This window comes from Carassius auratus, chromosome 15 (assembly GCF_003368295.1).
Source record: "Carassius auratus strain Wakin chromosome 15, ASM336829v1, whole genome shotgun sequence".
Taxonomy (NCBI): Eukaryota; Metazoa; Chordata; class Actinopteri; order Cypriniformes; family Cyprinidae; genus Carassius; species Carassius auratus.
In genome coordinates this window covers 5,981,362-5,999,112 of record NC_039257.1, presented here as the reverse complement: position 1 = coordinate 5,999,112, position 17,751 = coordinate 5,981,362, and the positions used below count along the sequence as shown (strand labels likewise).

At 34.8% G+C, this 17,751-nt stretch overlaps 1 long non-coding RNA gene across 1 annotated transcript; it reads right to left on the bottom strand.

The window, feature by feature from the left end:
- Positions 1-660: 660 nt before the first annotated feature.
- Positions 661-2,501, bottom strand: LOC113114878 (uncharacterized). Its single transcript, XR_003293798.1, has 3 exons — positions 2,369-2,501; positions 2,025-2,183; positions 661-746 (listed from the first exon to the last, which is right to left on the bottom strand). It is a non-coding gene; the product is annotated as an uncharacterized LOC113114878 (long non-coding RNA).
- Between the last annotated feature and the right edge of the window lie 15,250 nt (positions 2,502-17,751).

The window sequence follows — 17,751 nt, the reverse complement described above, 5'->3', positions numbered from 1 at the left end:
TGACAAAGGCCAAGCAACGGTTTTCTCAGCCAACTCCAGGCTCCAGATTTATGAGAGCGGACATGAGGAATGTTTGCGGCTGTGAATGCATGATTTACACACAATTAGTGGTGACTAATATAAGCTTGCAAATTATTATACATGCAGATTAATATCAGCTTTGCTGAGGCCAACATTTAAAACTGATGATCTGGATTTGGTATGAGATGGACCATGTGTTTAATGATACACTGGCATATGCTCCCAGACTTTCTCCAAAGGGCTTTTTGAGGTGTGACTGTCAGCCAATGGCAGTTTGGATCATTATATTAAATTATAATGTATTTGGCATGCAAGTGCTCCCAAACCCAATTAAAATTCCCTGTACTACCCCATCCACAGTGATTTACAGTGTCCCCAAAGGCAGACATATTCATTCTCATTAAATAATAAACATACATCACACTTGCCTCTTTATTAGCCAAGTATGCAGTTAAAACTCTTCATGTCCTCATTTTTTCTCCACAGGTGTAAATGATGGTGGATTTAAAAAGCTGTGTTTGAGATGTCGTAAGACAATGGGCTCCGAGTTGAAAATAAAACTCCATTGCCGCAGTAAATGGATCACTAAAGAGTAAAAGCAGAAATAGAGAGAGAGAGAAGCTCTTACGGACCTGTTAAAATGTCTCAAAAAGGACTTCCTTTCCCTTTCCCGCGCTTACACTGCCATCTTGTGGCGCCAAATGTCATTAGAACTTCACCGAGACCTGTTGAACGACAAAAAACGTTTCAAATCCAAAACCAAAAATCATTTGACTAAATGTCCTTCTATGTTATGGTCAGTTTATGCCACATTATTAAATACCAGTGGACCAATAAAACAAACGCAAACATACGTATTTACTTAGAAATTTTCTCTAAAACGCAGACAGTACAAATACATACCATTATTAATTAATCATCTTTCGGAAAAAGACTGACTTTGAGCAATCGCATGCAGTATTTTTTCTTTAACGTGTTAATCAATTTAGCCTAACTTTGTTGCCATTAAAAAAATAAAAATAAAAAAATATATAATACTGTGATGTAAAAATGTAATACTGAATGTATTTGTTCTGAACGCCACATTTTAGCTTCTAATAGTCAGAAAGAGAACAGTTCAGTCATGATGCAGTCTAGGGAAGTCACGTTTTGTTCTACAAGATAAATTAGGCTACTTACTGTCATTTGATACCACAAATGTGAATTTTGAAATATTGTATGTGTAGCTACTCAGTTTTTTGAGACAAATATATAGGTAAACTGTTAGGTTAGATTATAATATTTCTAAATAAAAACATCAGAAGTCTACAAAATGCCCCCATTTAGATAACCAAGTGAACATGTTGTTTAATGAGTTGCTAATATGCTACAAATGGATTACAAGTTGTTGTTAGATTTGTCAAGGATGTAAACACATCTTTTTGATGATTTATTTAGCAATTTTGTAGCAATGTTGGTTAAATTTTTAAATAAAACACATTAGCATCAAAATTAATGTGTGAAGTACGGCAGTTATTAGTCAAAGAACAAAATCTCTTCAAATAATTCCTGTGGTTCACATTACTTGAAAAACCACCATTTAAAAAAAATCCCATAGAAAATTCACAGAGGAAACCTTAAACACAAATTATCTTCTGGGGTTTAGGACTACAAAACATAACAGTTTATTTTCTAAAGTGTGTATGTTTATTTGTATGTCTTTTTTTATACTAACAGAACAGTAAGGAATATATATTTATAATACTTTAGTAAAATACTTAATTAGTTAAATCTGACGTGAACCTCGTGAATGTGAAGAAAATGTGAAAGAAAAAAAAAATAGTTTAAACATACATCAATAAAAATGTATATATATATATTTTAAATCATACACTTAAGTGTTGACACATGTCAGCAGTTATCCCATGTCACTGAAACAAAATAAACCAGTTTTTCCAGGGACTGCAAAGTAACCTAAATTGTAAATATTTTATGTCTGTCTGCAGTATATCACTAGATCTTACCTGGATATCCAAATCTTCATATCACTATCCTTGTTTTTTTTCTTTTCTCTGGATTTCTTGACCATCACTGTCGTCAAAAGAGCGTGAGCACTTGCCAGCATAATACAGCATGGGCAATTCCTTGTAGGCCTGTAGGGTTTTTGCCAGCACCTGAAATGTCTTGAAACACCCAAACAAGAGTCTATTAATGCCCTTGGGTCACTGCCAGTTTATAGCCATCTTGTTTTCCCTTTAGATTTTCTCTTTACTGAATTACTTTTGCAACAATAATGCAAAAAAGTATTTATGTAAAACCTTATTACTCCTTAATGTTGATAAAAAAAGACGTTGGTTCTTATTCCCACCTGTCAGAACATACACATTTCTCCTGATTTACAATTATCAATAAATAGCGCAAACACGCACACACACACAAATACAGAGTACATTTTAAAAACAAATATGCGATAGAAAGAAAAAATCTTCATCTTTCTCCATCTTTGCCCAGGTTAGATATGGATATAACACAATGATGTGAAGCGTGTGTGTGATAGAGGAAAGAAAGGGTATGAGTCACTCCTGTGAGTCATTAGTTCTATGGGGACAGCAGCAGCACAATCAGTGTGTGTGTGTGTGTGTGTGTGTGTGTGTGTGTTTTAGAGGGTGGGAGAGATATTTAAGATGCAGGGATGCACAGCTGATCAGGGACCTAAATAGATTTCCTAATTTAAGAAAGCAAAAAGTCTTTAGGACAAATAATGTGTCATTTCCACGTATTATACAACAAATTAATTTATAAATATTTGGAACAAGCATTAGGGTGTTAGGAGATTAATTATAACTGCAGTTTGAATTGAAGATGAGCTGCATTAATATAAATTCTGACCCATTCAGAATAGCCTCCAGTGTAGCAATAGAATGGATTATGGGAAATTTTAAAGATGTAAAGCTCTCATCCATAATTCAAAGTCACGACTGTATGAATTAGATATGAAATCAAGAGGTTTAGAGCAACATTAAACATTTGTGGAGTGACAAAAATTCAACAAGTGGAGGGACGACAAACAAAGACCTTAAAATACCAGTCCATGTGGTGGGTGTTTTCTCATGCTATGGCCACGGGACACTTATTTGGGGGAATGACATGCCATATAATGGCAGAAGCCGAATCAAACAGGCACTGGTATATCTTCTCTGCCTACGTAAGTAAACGTTTGTTCCAGCACAATCATGACTCACAAACCTGCCGCTGCATTCAGAGACCTCAGCATACATAAACCCAGAATGCACCAACATTTCCAGCCTATAGTGGTAGAGAAATATCTAACAATGAGGCGAGGGCAACTGCTTAGAATGCAGGTAAAAATAAAGCTATTCAATTTAATGGTTGATATCAGTTTTCTAAATGAACCTAAAAGCTCATTTTGAGGCATACTGCATTTAAAAAGCATACTTTATCTATCTATCTATCTATCTATCTATCTATCTATCTATCTATCTATCTATCTATCTATCTATCTATCTTTGAATATTCTATGAAAATTCTGAATAATGTCAGACTTTGAGTTTGAATTATGGAGGTTTATTTCAGTTTCAGTTCATTTATGCCTCAACATGTAATTGTAAATGTCATTTTCAATCTATAAAACAGTATGGAGTACTTTTATGATGCCTAATTAAAATTCCCAAATTTCTTAAATCTGACATCCATGAACCTCATATGCATTAAAACATAGCCTTAATATAAATGTATTTACTAATAAACTAATATGCCGTTACTATATACAGTACTTGTTAATAAAGACAACATATGACATAAAGCATATACAATTTGTTTTTGTAAATCTGGTCTCCAGCATCACTTCAAAACCAAGAGAATATGCTATCTAACAGCAAAGTTGAATTGAATATTCATTAATTGCTGCTTTAAAACACAGATCTTTGGAAGTGTTTACTGGAGCTGTAGACACAGCAGATCTGAGTGAATTGAGATGATAAAAGTGGATTTCATGGCGGAGTAAGTCTCGTTACTCCATGGTGCTTTTCCCGGACCTGTTCTTCTGTGTGCTGGCCCCTGGAGAACAGGTTAAGATAAAAGACTGACGCATTTCCCTGAAGCCTGAGATATGGCTTTGCATCTGCCTCTGTTTTATGCTTCTTAACACTTTTTTTTTTTCCACCGCCAGTGACGCATTCTGTCAAACCTATTTTTTTTTTAATTAACCAGAGTAGCATTTAAACTGATGTATATAGTGATAAAACATGATCAAGTCAATGTGCTTTAACGCATGCTACCATTTCACCACTCACTAAATGAGTGAGTCAGTCCGAAGGTTTTTGTAGTCAGTGAGTCATTAGAACATGGTATTTTTTATTTTTTTTTGGAAAGTGCTGTGCGTTTCATGAGACAAGCCAATAACACCTACACCAGCCCAGGATGACATCCTTTCCAGAATCTCTTTGCTCAGAAAACATGATGACTAATGGAAAACTTGAATCTGAATTAAGGGCCATAAGTCACAGGAAGATGTATGCCACTTGTGGAGGCACGTGCAATGTGTTTTCATATATAAATGGGGACACATGCATGGTTATCTCCTCAAGTGTCTAGCTGTGGATAAGAACATCCAATAGGCTTAGTAGAATCTGGAATCAATAGATGGATTTCCAATGGTAAGTACAGCTATAAAAGATACACTGTAGATTTTGATCTGTTAAGAATAAACAAGGTTTATCAACACTCTGTAAATGGAACATTTTGATGTTTAAACTTTAGAAATCTCAAAATGTTTAGCTGCTTATGATTTATTTAAACACAAAAAGCATAAAATATCTGTGTAGTGAAACTCCACTGGCTGCATATGTGGTATAATGTTAATTAATAATAATTAAAAAAAAGTTTTTTTTTTTCTTGAAAAAATGAAATATTTGGATTACATTGAGGCACTTACATTGGAAGTGAATGGGAACAATCCGTAACTGTTTCAATATATACTGTTTCATATAGCCACAAAATGTAAATTGCATGCATGTTAGTTTTAGTGTCAATGTACAGTATATCCGTATATTTTACAACTTTATCGCCACAACTTCGTTAACTCTAAAACCAATTTACCAGCTTCACAGCTCAGATAATAGACTATTTTAACAGAAGAATAAATGTAAAAATTAATGCTTTTGAATCATTCAAAATTGCTCAATTTACTTAATTTTTGCCACGTTTTTTTCCTTCAAGGAAACAAGAGATGAATCAAAATGATTTTTTGTAATTACCAAATATGTCACACATACTGTCCACTGAGCTTAACTTTTACTGAACCACTGGAATATTCCTGTAAAGACCACCATTTTAAAAGCACAGAACAGATAAGGCACAAAAAGAAATTTAATACAGCTGCTCATTTTCTTTAAATGCTACAATTATCCATTATTTGTTCATAGCTTATTTTTGCTTTGAAAGACATGACTAGCAGGCTTCCCAGCACAAGTCAAATTGTGTCAGAGTGGCTTTGTCTTGTAAGTTCAACAAAGCATCACCAACTGAACAATATCAAATGATCCGGCAGTTGTCATGCAAGTTGTCTGCGTGCTGTTCTGTATGTCAATACATTTCAGATAGAGAGGGTATGTTCTGCACCAGAAGGCAGATTGCACCATATCTGTCAGAGGAATGCCTCAATGCGGCTCAATTTATGCCACGGCTGAGGAGAAGTGAAAGAGGGGGAACAACAGAGCGTGAGAGGAAGAGATGGAGAGAGAATACTGATGACTGACTGATAGAGGAGGAGGAGGCAGAAACTCTGCAGGTGGATGCTGAGCCCCGTGGAGCCTCTCTGACAGATGCTGGTGCTGCATGGTGGGGAACTGGGCAAGCCTGCCTGGGGTGCTTTGGAGACAGCAATCCACAAAAGACACAAAAAGAGTGGGTATAGAGACCGAGGCAAGGGAACATGCTGTTTAAGTAGGGCAGAGACTGGGGCAAAGTGAGGGAGATCAGAAAGGATTGAGGTAAGACTCAGAGGAGCTCTCAGTGACGTACTACTATTTCATATTTAATTCACAAGACTAATTATGCTCCACTTGAGATGGCAGGAATCAATGGCTGCCTCTGGATCAGCATGACCGTGATTGCTTCAGAGTGCACATCTTTTATTAATGACACACTCATAAGTTTGCATAGCTCACGCTGCGTTTCTGCGTTGTTTTCCAACATGATCGGTTCGCAGCTACGGGAGACGCGTCTTTGAAGATGTCTGTGAAGATTGAAGAGAATGGGGACTAAAGATTGCTGGGTATTAAGCAAACTAGAATGATAAAAAAACTACATCAGTTATGTCTTCTTTGACATAAAAAAAGAAGAAAAAAACAGGTCTGGTGTAAATGCATATGTGACAATAATTTACATCAAAAGAGCCTTTCATTTTCTATATGTAGAAATGTATATACACACAAAATTAAAAAATATATATAAAAAATGTCTAAAAAGTAGACAAAAACAGCTTACACTTTTAAGCCTACTTAAAGAACTTTTAAGTAGACTTAAAAGTATATTTTTTTTAAGTCTTTGTCTACTTTTACACTAGTACAACTTTCAACATGTTTTTATGCACAGGAAATTTATGTATTGATATATTTACATTAATGTTTGTGTGCATTTACAGATTTCTGTGTGTGTGTGTTAATGTTTACACACACACACACACACACATTCTCTCTTTATCTGCATAAATAAAAATGTAAAATAAAAAGTAGACATAAAATTAGACTTTATTAGAATTATGTGCCAAGTGTCCTTAATATTAGTCTTCTTTCCAGTTACACACATGCACACATACACGCACGTGCCTACACACCTGCAGCACACACACACACACACACACACACACACATCACTGAATGTTTAGAAGAATGTAGAAAAGGTAAATTATGATCGCATATTTCTTTTGCTTTTGTCAGCTATTCCTATTAACACAAAGAATTAAGTTGAAATGCTGGTTTTATCTACCTGAATGTGAACCTTGAAGGAGGCCTAATGTCAGAATTAGGTGGAGTAATCAGTGAAACTCAAAGGTGATTCATCAGAGACACATGCTGTGTGTGAGCGGAAGACTCCAATCCCAGGTACAAGGGCACAAATGAGAGCAAATAAATCCAAGTGTCGGGGAAGAGGTGAATGAGGTGGTTGTATGTGTGGGTGATCATGTTTAGCTGAGAGTGGGATCAGGAGAGTGTGGGTGGAAGTGACAAAAGAGGAGAGAAAGTGACAGGGGAAGTACGAGGGATTGGCATTATGTGAAAAGCCAATCAGTGTGAGGTGAATCATAGTGAGCAAAACTTCACAACGACAGGCTGCATGTTGGGCAAACACACACACACGCCATTTTCAATTCCCATTCTCTGAAAGCCTGGTTGCTGCTAAACTTTAGTTAACATTCAGAAAACTGTATATGGCTTAAAACACTCATAAAGAATAATATTATTTGTGATGTTAGTTTTATGTTATGTTCATAACAGTTTCAACAAAAGTTTTATACAACAACTTTATATACAAAAGTCCAGTATGTAATAAAACGTATTCAAATACTTTTTTTTAATGGAAGTATATTATTTTTAAATTTTCTAAATCTAAAGGCTTTAGTTTTCATGTCACATGGCAATAAAATAGTTTTCAACATTGTAGCCTGTTGCACAACACACACTGACTTTCATTTGGCAGACAAATTTTCTTCAGTTTTTCTTACTGTTTTGTTTAAAATACTTAAAATGCCATATTCCAGGCCTGATTCATATATATATATATATATATATATATATATATATATATATATATATATATATATATATATATATATATATATATATATTTTACTAATAATTAATTATCCCTATCTACTAAATTCAGAAAAAGTTTCAGACTTATGTCTGTTTTCTTTTAACAATCTCTGGACAGTTACACTGTACTTAGACATGTTATTCCCACAGAAAATATTAAAATGAATTTAGTTTCAAGACTATGAATGAATAAATTTTAATTATAGATGTACTCATACACTTTACAAATACACTGGTGCATAACCTGCATTAAACAAATGTTCAGGAGACTGATGTCAAACGATTATTTGGTCACACTTTATTTTAGGGTCCAATTCTCACTATTAACTAACCATTAACTATGACTTTTGCCTCAATTAACTCCTTATTTGCTGCTTACTAATAGTTTATAAGGTAGTTGTTAAATTTAGGGTATTGGGTAGGGTTATGGATGTCATGCATTATATGTACTTATAAGCACTAATAAACAGCTAATATGTAAATAATAAACATGCTAATAAGCAACTAGTTATTAGTGTGAATTGTACCCTATACTAAAGTCTTACCGATTATTTCACTCAAAGATTGTACATACATTTTTCTCAATTTTATTCATTGAGACACAAAAGAAGATATTTTCGCGAAATATCTTTGTATTTCATACATTGGAAGACAGTAGACACTTAAACTGTTTGCTTACCAACATTCTTCAAATATATATTTTTGTGTTTCACAAAAAGAAACTAATACAAGTTTAGAAGGACACGACGGTGAGTAGCTTATTACAGAATGTACATTTTCTGATGGAACTATCCATTTATAAACTGTATTTTTTTATATACTTTAATCTCACTATTTTAGCGCTGTGATTCGTTAACATTTTAAATAAAAAGAATATTCTCCGTATCATGAAGGTCTTTTACGCATTTTCTGTGTGACCCTCTCTATCCATCGCACCCAGTCCGTTGAGTGACGTCATCCAGCACGTCCGAAGCGCGATGCTGCTGATGATTTTCAATGAATGAGATCCCCCTCCCATCTGCATTACTATCACTACAAGCTGTCTATAAATTGCGAACGGTGGGAGAACCCGTTAAATTTCACAAGTGCCATCGACGGCAAAAGAGTGAGTGGATACATCCAGCGGAAGACGTTACATTGCCATCAGCATCATTTCTCATCAGCAGAGGTAACGAATAGCATAATGCACTGAAGTAGACAGGTAACGCCGTCTCTTCGGTGATGCCAGCTGAGAAGTTTCTTGAGTTGAATTTGGACTGCTTTAGTACGAGGTAAGTGACTTTTCCGGCGATAAATGCGAGGGCTAGAATTAAACAAATATGATTATTCTCATATTATGATTTTATAAAATAAAATAATTCCGGATTTAGCAGATTATTGAAATATATCTGTGATTTGTGGCGTGTCAATGGTGAAATATTTCGTGGATGTGGAGCGACTGAAAGTTACTGCAGTGTGACTCACTTTTGCGCACATGTGCAGTGATCGATCACAAGCCAGGGAGTCTCTTAGAAAGTCAGACACACGTCTAGTCATGTATATACGACAAACCTTGTCATTTCATTGGTTAAAATCCTTTTTTAAATGCTTCGTATTCTTTTAAAAAATCGTTAGAACTCACAATCGGCCCTAACAGTACAATAAAACCAACGACTTTCTATCTGTTTCATATTTATTTATTATCCTACTACTATAGGAATATTGTATTACATTCATGATGGATGTATTTAATGTATTTGTTACAGTCGTGATGTAGCCTACAAGTAAAAAAAAATGAGTCCGGGTTCAAGGTTGTGCGCTTTGGATGCTATACTTAACGTGAATACAAATCTGTGCTAGAAATGTATGTGGCAGCTATATATGATAAATGTCATATTTCTAGTGCACTAGAAGCATCTCTATACATATGAAACACTCATATTTGCCGGCTACTAAAGACATATTTCACAAAGACTTTAAAGGTTAAAAAAGCGCAAATGAGCGGAATTGTTTCCAAATGTGAAATGCTTCGATATAATATTAAATGCACTAAGATAAAGCGATTAAATCTCAAACGCGTTCATATTACGCATGCATGTGCCCAGCTGTTCTTTTCCGTGCGACATGATTCATGTTATCTAACACTTCCATTTCCGACTCACATACTTCCGTTGAGGGGAAAAAGACGAGCCTACAATGTCGCCCTATATCTTCTTTCCAGCTTCTTAATTTTGAATTTACAATATCGTGACGTACTTTCAGATGAAGTCAATCCTGCGTCATTCCTGCGCACACGCCGACGATTTCCAACAGCCAGTCGGGAGCACTAAAAGCGAAAGCTCGCGCGCGGCGCATGCCCAGGCGTCCTTCAAGTGCCTCGCTAGGGGAAGCAATGCAGGAGGTAGGGGGTTTCTGAGGGGGTGGGAACAAAGTGGAGAACATCCAAAACTCTCCACACGAGCCTTGCAGAATAATTCGGCTTTGAATTCACACGTTTGCCTTTATCTCCTCACTGACATAATGCAGGGATTACACCTCATGCTAAATGAACAGGAGACTGTATGAGGGAAAAGGCTAAAATGAAATTTTGGGATGGGTTCTAGTAATGCAGGCAGGCACGAATAAGTCGTTACTTGAACTTACCTTACTTTCAAAGAATGAAATAAATGAATAGGGTTACAGAACATCCACATTTCGACTCAGTTGAAAATTGTTTTCAGTTGTTTCCTTTCAGTTTTATTTCCATCCCTCTGTGGATGTGCCACATGGCTAATCCTGACTAATTAAATGGATTTAACTGATTTTAACTATTATTTTTATTATTACTACTAAGAATTATTTTTATCACAAATGTTTTAAAGTGTTAAAAATCCAATGAAACTTCAATCCCTGTCAGCACCATGGACAGCGCACCGAGCACTATGCACTTCAAGCAGAAAAAACGAAGCATAATCTATATTTGAAACTTACAGGGATAGTTCAGACAAAAATGAAAAGTCTGTTATTAATTATTTACCCTCATGTCTTTCAAACTGGTGAGACTTTCTTTCTTTTGTGGAACATAGAAGATAGTCTGAGAAATCTGAGAAGTGTCTTTTTCGTATAGTGGGGGTCAATGGTAACTAAAACATTTTGGCTACAGACATTCTTCACAATACCTTATTTTATGTTCTGCAAAACAAATAAAGTCATACAGGTATGAAACGACATAAGATTGAGCAAATTATAACAGAATTGTCATTTTTGAGTCAACTATTCCTTCAAAAGAAAATTTACCCCAAAATATAACACTCATTCTCACGTTGTTCCAAACTTGTACAGTATGAATTACATTCAAAATTACTTTCATTGCATCATTTTGTCTTTGAAAAAAAAGTGAATGGTGACTGACTGCCTCACATCTGAGGATATTCTACATAAAGCTACTTCTGGTTTTTAAAATGGTTTTAATTTGAAATGACCTGGAGATGAGTGAATTTTGGCAAAAAGTCAATTATTGGGTTACTATTCCTTCAAAAACTGATTTAGTCAATGATTTATTCCCATTGTTTTCCAAATCTCATTTCAAAAATGCAAGTGTTCTATGACAACACTTTAAATTGATGACTGAATGATTTGAATGCTGATGCAAATGAAGGCCACTTATAAAAGCTCACAGAGTTAGTCACTGAGCTTTGCTTAAACAGAAATACTGAGTAACACAACAGCAACAGAAAAAAAAAAATCCTTTATAATGACTACAGGGTCACACCAAGCGCCTCCTCTAAGTGACACTTTAGTTTTTTCTCTCGGCTCTAGCAGAAGTCAGATTTTGATGTCATGACACATAGCATCAACAGCATGGACGTCAGAGCATGATACTGAATAAGGCTTGCATAACCCCCTACCATCACATCCACCAACAGCTAATATCCTGGGAGTGAGTCAGCCCGATAATCTCCACTGCAATCAATACACAGTTGTGGAAGCGGGCCATGCCATTATTATGGACTCGTGATGTCATTCCGGGCAAGGAAAACTACTTTCCTATTTATAGCTGCCCTCGGAGATGCTTGCATATAGTTTAGAGAGTTTTTCAGATAGTTAGATAGCTATTTTGTGTACATTGGAAATGAACGGTAATGCTTCTTAAAATGGTTTTCAATATTTGTATTTGTTTTCAAGGCTCAGAAACAAGACGTATAACGGTAAATTAGAAAAAGTACATTCGAAAAGTGCAAATTCGTTCAAGGTCAGTGCATCAATACCTTGGCTCTAGACTGCTTACTGCTAAATGTGTCTGAAAGTACAGTAACAGTCTACAGTCATGGCTACTGACGTCTGGCAACATCCCACAGACTGTTTAGCTGCTGAAAGAAAATGGAGAACCTTGTGAAGTCTACACCGCCTTTGCCTGGTTAGTACAGCTGAGCAGGAATCTGTGTCATCTACCCTGGAAACCCCTGTGCTGAATATGTGGGCCGTGTCGTAGCCAGCCAGCCAGCCAATCAGGTTAGCTCATCTACAGTTTCCATTGCAGACCCTTCTTTCCTCTCTTGCTGTCTCCATGGTGACCGTGGCATTAGATTGTTACTGTAGCAACAGCACTTCTGGTAACAGTCTACAGCCATGGTCGCTAGGTGGCAGAAACTTCAGCATCTCACACATGCATTTTCTAAATGTTTTATAAGCCACACATTGTTATACAAATGTGTTTTTTTTATTAAAGTGTTTTATTTTTCTGGATTTAATACATTACTCAATTCATATCAGGGTGAAATATGTATTTTATTTTATTTTCTCAATTCATACCAGTGAATTATTTGTTTTATTTTAAACTGCTTTAATCAATGGAAAAGCCTCTTTCCATCAACTCAGACACTCTGTCTAGACACTGTTATTTTTTGTTTATTTAATTATTTATATAGTGCATTACTAAATTCACTCTAGGTTGTATTGTTACTATATATTTATATATATTTTAAATTAACTAGCTTTGATCAATGGAAATTCCTCTTTTGTGTACCATTTTGCATTCAGTACACAACATTTTTTTTTTTTACATTTATTTTTGTCAAATATCAAACTCATGTTAAGTCATGGAAACCACAGCACACATTTATTTACCATGAATTTAGCACAGTCTTTACAGTATCTTAATGAAATGCTATTTGTTTGTCATTTTTTGGGAAAGTGCAAGTGTAAAATGTGGGGCATAATTTGAGATATGTTTCTGAATTAAATGGACTAATTATAAACAAATCTTATGAGTTTAATTAGGCAGTATTTTGTTACTTGTTCAAAGCTGTCACTTTTCACACCGAGAAACTGCTAATTGCACAATAACAAAAACACACTGAATTAAATACGACATTCTGAAGTAGAAAAATTGAAATAGTATTTTCTCATAAATATATGTAGTATATTACAGTGCATATGTTAGCTATTTATCACAATACTAAATCCATGCATTTCACTTTTTAGCTATTCAAAGATGACAGAAAAAAACAAAAACAAAAAACAGGTTTGATTGTTTAGGGCTGGAAGTAAAATTTGTGGGACAGTGGCCTTCCAGGAGCTGTAAGGCGTGCTTTTGGTCAGAGATTATTTAACTAATGCATTGAGATTTAGTTCAAGAACAATTATCAGACCGCTACCTTTACTAAAACAGTATTTTACCAAATTAAACACTGTATATCAAGCACCTACATACTGTATTAATATTGGCCATAACCATGTTATCTGATTGTATATTGTCTTTTTCATTTGAACAATGTATATTATGTTTTTATTGCAATTGAATTGGTTATATGTTTTTGTAAGAACTATAGCACAATGTATAAAATACATGGTTATAATAAATAAAGTAATTTCATAATTCAATGACGATCGTCTCTGTTAATGCAACATCAAGTGATTAATTTGTACAGGTAGGTAAGTGGTTTATAAATCAGTGACTCCCTGTGAAGCAAATGTCAACACACACACACAACCACCCACACACACAACTCTGTGTAGCTATCTTTGTGAGGACATAAATTGACACAAATGCAATCTCTAGCTCCCTACCCTAAACCTAGCCTTTACCAAATGATAACCTGACCCCTCAAACCAAGTCTTGACACTCAGACAGGCCTTTAAAGGGCTCTCTTAAAATGAGGAGCAGCCATAATGTCCTCACTTCAAAAGATTGTCCTCACTCCGATGATCTAAAACTCAATCCGGCCCCCATAAAGATAGCTGTACGAGTGCACACACACACATGAACGTATATGTTGTTTAATGAGACTCTTCTAAATGTAACCTGCATAGAAACCAGTTTATGAGCACTGTTTAGTATGTTTTTAAAGCCATTACGTTTATGAGAACAAATTTGTTTTAAACCATGTGTACAAGCACACACACAAATGCATTCACATACACACAAAACCCTGAGCTTTTTAAAGTGCTTTATAAATGTGAGTCATCTTACAACGTTCTTCCATAACATTTCAGTAATAAAAAAGAAAAAGAAAAAAAAAGTTGTCTAATCCATGTCACTGCTTTTAATTTAACTAAATAATTGTAACTGGTTTTGATATATATAGCCTGTGCTTCTCTGTCAATCAAAGAGAATGAGCTTCTGTGGATCTGCATATTAAGTCTGGAGTGAATGGCTATAGGCTTTTTTTTATTATTAATACTGTATATTTAAGTAGACTCAGCAATGGAAGTTTAGTGAAAAATAATTAAATAAATGGTTTGAGATTACTAGACTTAACATTTTTGTCAAATCACTAATACATTACAGTACACATTAAAAAAATCATTCGAATTGCATTTGTAACCATCTTACAGGTTGTTTCAACTAAAGTGAGCTACAGTAAAGGTAACGCATTCTTTCTGTATGCAGGACTTTGTCTCGTGCAGATACAGTCATCGTCACATGACAAACAGAATTTCATTGCATGTCTGAGAGAAAACAAAGCTTCAAGAAGGATTGTTAATAGAAAAACGCATGATTTCAAGCTGGTATCTCCAACAGCGACTCATAGCCGGTAATAATGTAAAAGACGACGTGGTTATAATCAATTGTAGAATTGTTTGTTGGAATGTGTAGAGGTGTTTTTGGCCGTATTATACAGGACAGACTGACCTCCCACACATGATTACTCATCTCCTTTCAACACTTGATATTTCTCCCTCACTTTAACACTTCATTTATCTTCTTTTTTTTTTTTTTGGTCCATCTCCAACTTCCCTCATTTCAGCTCTATATGATTCACTTCAGCAGATTACAGTTTCACCGAAACGATAACCGAGGCTTCAGATCACAAAATCCAATCTCACATTTCATTGTCAATTTGGTCTTCTTACTATATCAGGTATAATTTGATTTCTCTTTCAAACAAATTAAATAAACACCATTTCAGATATTGCAGCACCATATATTTTAATTTATATTGTAAAAGGAATAATGATAACAACAACAACATTAAAAAAGGTTTGAGCTGTTAAAATGTAACAATTTCTGATTGAAATATTTGATTTTTCAGTGTGCCAGCTGATCACACACACACAAATAAAAGCAGTGAAGACATCAAATTAGTATGTCTTACATTCAGATATTCAATAACTTCTTTCACTGAAATTTTATGTATATACTGCTTTACTATTGCTGTAGATGTAGGACGCAATTCAAGCCTTGCTTTTAATTAAATAATGCTGCAAGTAATGATTCCCGAGGGAATCCTTTATTGCCAAGGACATGGATTCGTCTGATTCCAGGAAAGTGGTGTTAATGGCTTAACGGATAATCTAATGAGCCTGGAGAGCAGATGAAATGAGATGAAGTGTGAATATGGTGCGTCGCTAATGTTCAGTGGGTCTGTGGTCAGGTGGCCGGCAGGTAAGGAGTGTATCTGGGGTCCCTGCTGAGAACCTTAAAATAAACCCAGATGCTTCCGTTCCTCATGGCCACTGCACTATGTCTGATAGAGATCCGGTTAATAGATCCATTTTGCCCTTGTTTGTGGGTGGGTGGAGTGTGTGAAGATGAGTATACAATTAGGACATAGATGGTACTCAAAAGAGGGAAATTGAGAAAATGGAAGCGAGCAAGACAATAAAGCTCAGAAACATGATAGAGGTGACTCAGCGTTTCCTGTAGCAGGAAGATAAACACTTTGCCAGGCACTTGACGAAAACGGCCCGCTCCCGCTCCAATTCGATCACAACAGAGACAAAAGCTCAGATACGGATGCACACAAACATGCACACTGCACAAAAAAATTATATGAGTCACCGCTTTTATAAAAACCATTATTTCTCCATTGTTACAGTTACTGTCACATTGTTGGCAAAGTACAATCTGCACAGTGTGACATCTTCCTGGCCACAACAGTTTCAGATATAGAGCTCTTTTTCTAGAGACCGTCCTTATAAATACACCGGTACTACGAACGCATGAAATATTGGCAGTCATATTGGTATTTAACAATTAATGTGACTTTTTAATGTTTTACTATCAGTCTGTTAAATAAAAAGTGCCAATGTATTTGAAATGGTTTCAATTAAAATAATTGATTTAATGAAATGTTTACTTAATCAGAGTTATACAAAATATTTTCTTGTATTTATAATTTAAATAATTACTTAAATTTATCATTTAACTACTACTACTAAAAAGTAAAATCGACTATTTAAAAAGTTTATCCAATCAATTATATGAATAATTATAACAACACTATATTACATGCTAGTAACTATATAGTTTCTATACTCTTCATTATATTTTCCATTTAAATAGTAAATAATATAAAAATATAAATACACATACACACATACACACACACACACACATATACATATATAATTATTATATTTATTATATTATTAACTGTTTATTTAAACAAAAAATATAATAAAGAGGGCAGTAACTAAATGTATTCATGTAATTACTGTATTGGCTAAAATGTTCATATTGGTGCTTCCCTAAAAAAGTAGCATGATATTGCTATGTTTTTGGACATGTAACCTTGGAATATATATATAAATATTTAATAGCATGGATGACTTTAAAGTATCATAATCACCAAAAATCTTCACTAGACCATGGTGCCACCATAACACTTTTATATATAAACAAAATAAACCTTAACATCTGTAGGGAAAACATGCTAAACAATACATGCAAAGAAAAAAACAACCCTTAAAAGAACAAAATGAAAAAAAAAAAAAAAAAAAAACGGTAATTTGTGCAAATGTACTCAAGAAGGCTTGTCTTCTGAGGAACAGATGCACATATGGTAAACATCATGAGATTCTTGATGAACTTTTGCTAGTCCTCATGAGCTCAGCATGCATGGATTGGCAGAGAGACAGAGAAATCAGAGCATCTCTCGGCTCATCCTGTCAATTCTCGTGCCCTTCCCCTGAGACAGGAAATGAATGCCTACAGCCACAGAAATGTGTGAGTGTGTGTGTGTGTCTGTGTGTGTGGAGGAGAGACATCCTCATCACATCTGGAAGTGATTGCCACACCAGCAACTAAAGCACATTGGGTTCTCATACACTGCCATGCAAAATAAAGCTATAAATCAATCAGCAACAGCAAAGAAGCATTGGCTGGACTATCAGGTAACACTGGCTGTATGATCAGGCAGACAGCATCACCTAGTGGACATATATAATAATGATAAATAGGAATACCTAACCTGAAGAAATACACAAGTAATCAAATAAAATGAACATTTATAAACTGATACAGAGAGAGGCCTGCCTTACTATTTTTGACAATTTTATTTAACTAAAATACTGCTACTACTAAATTATTAAAACATGTATGGAATAATTATTAGTAATATAAATAAGAATAATTATTTTTCACTAATAATAACCATGATAAAAAAATATAGTAAAATAGTACAAATAATTATTCCTATGAATTATTTTGGACTAACTGATAATGATATTTGAT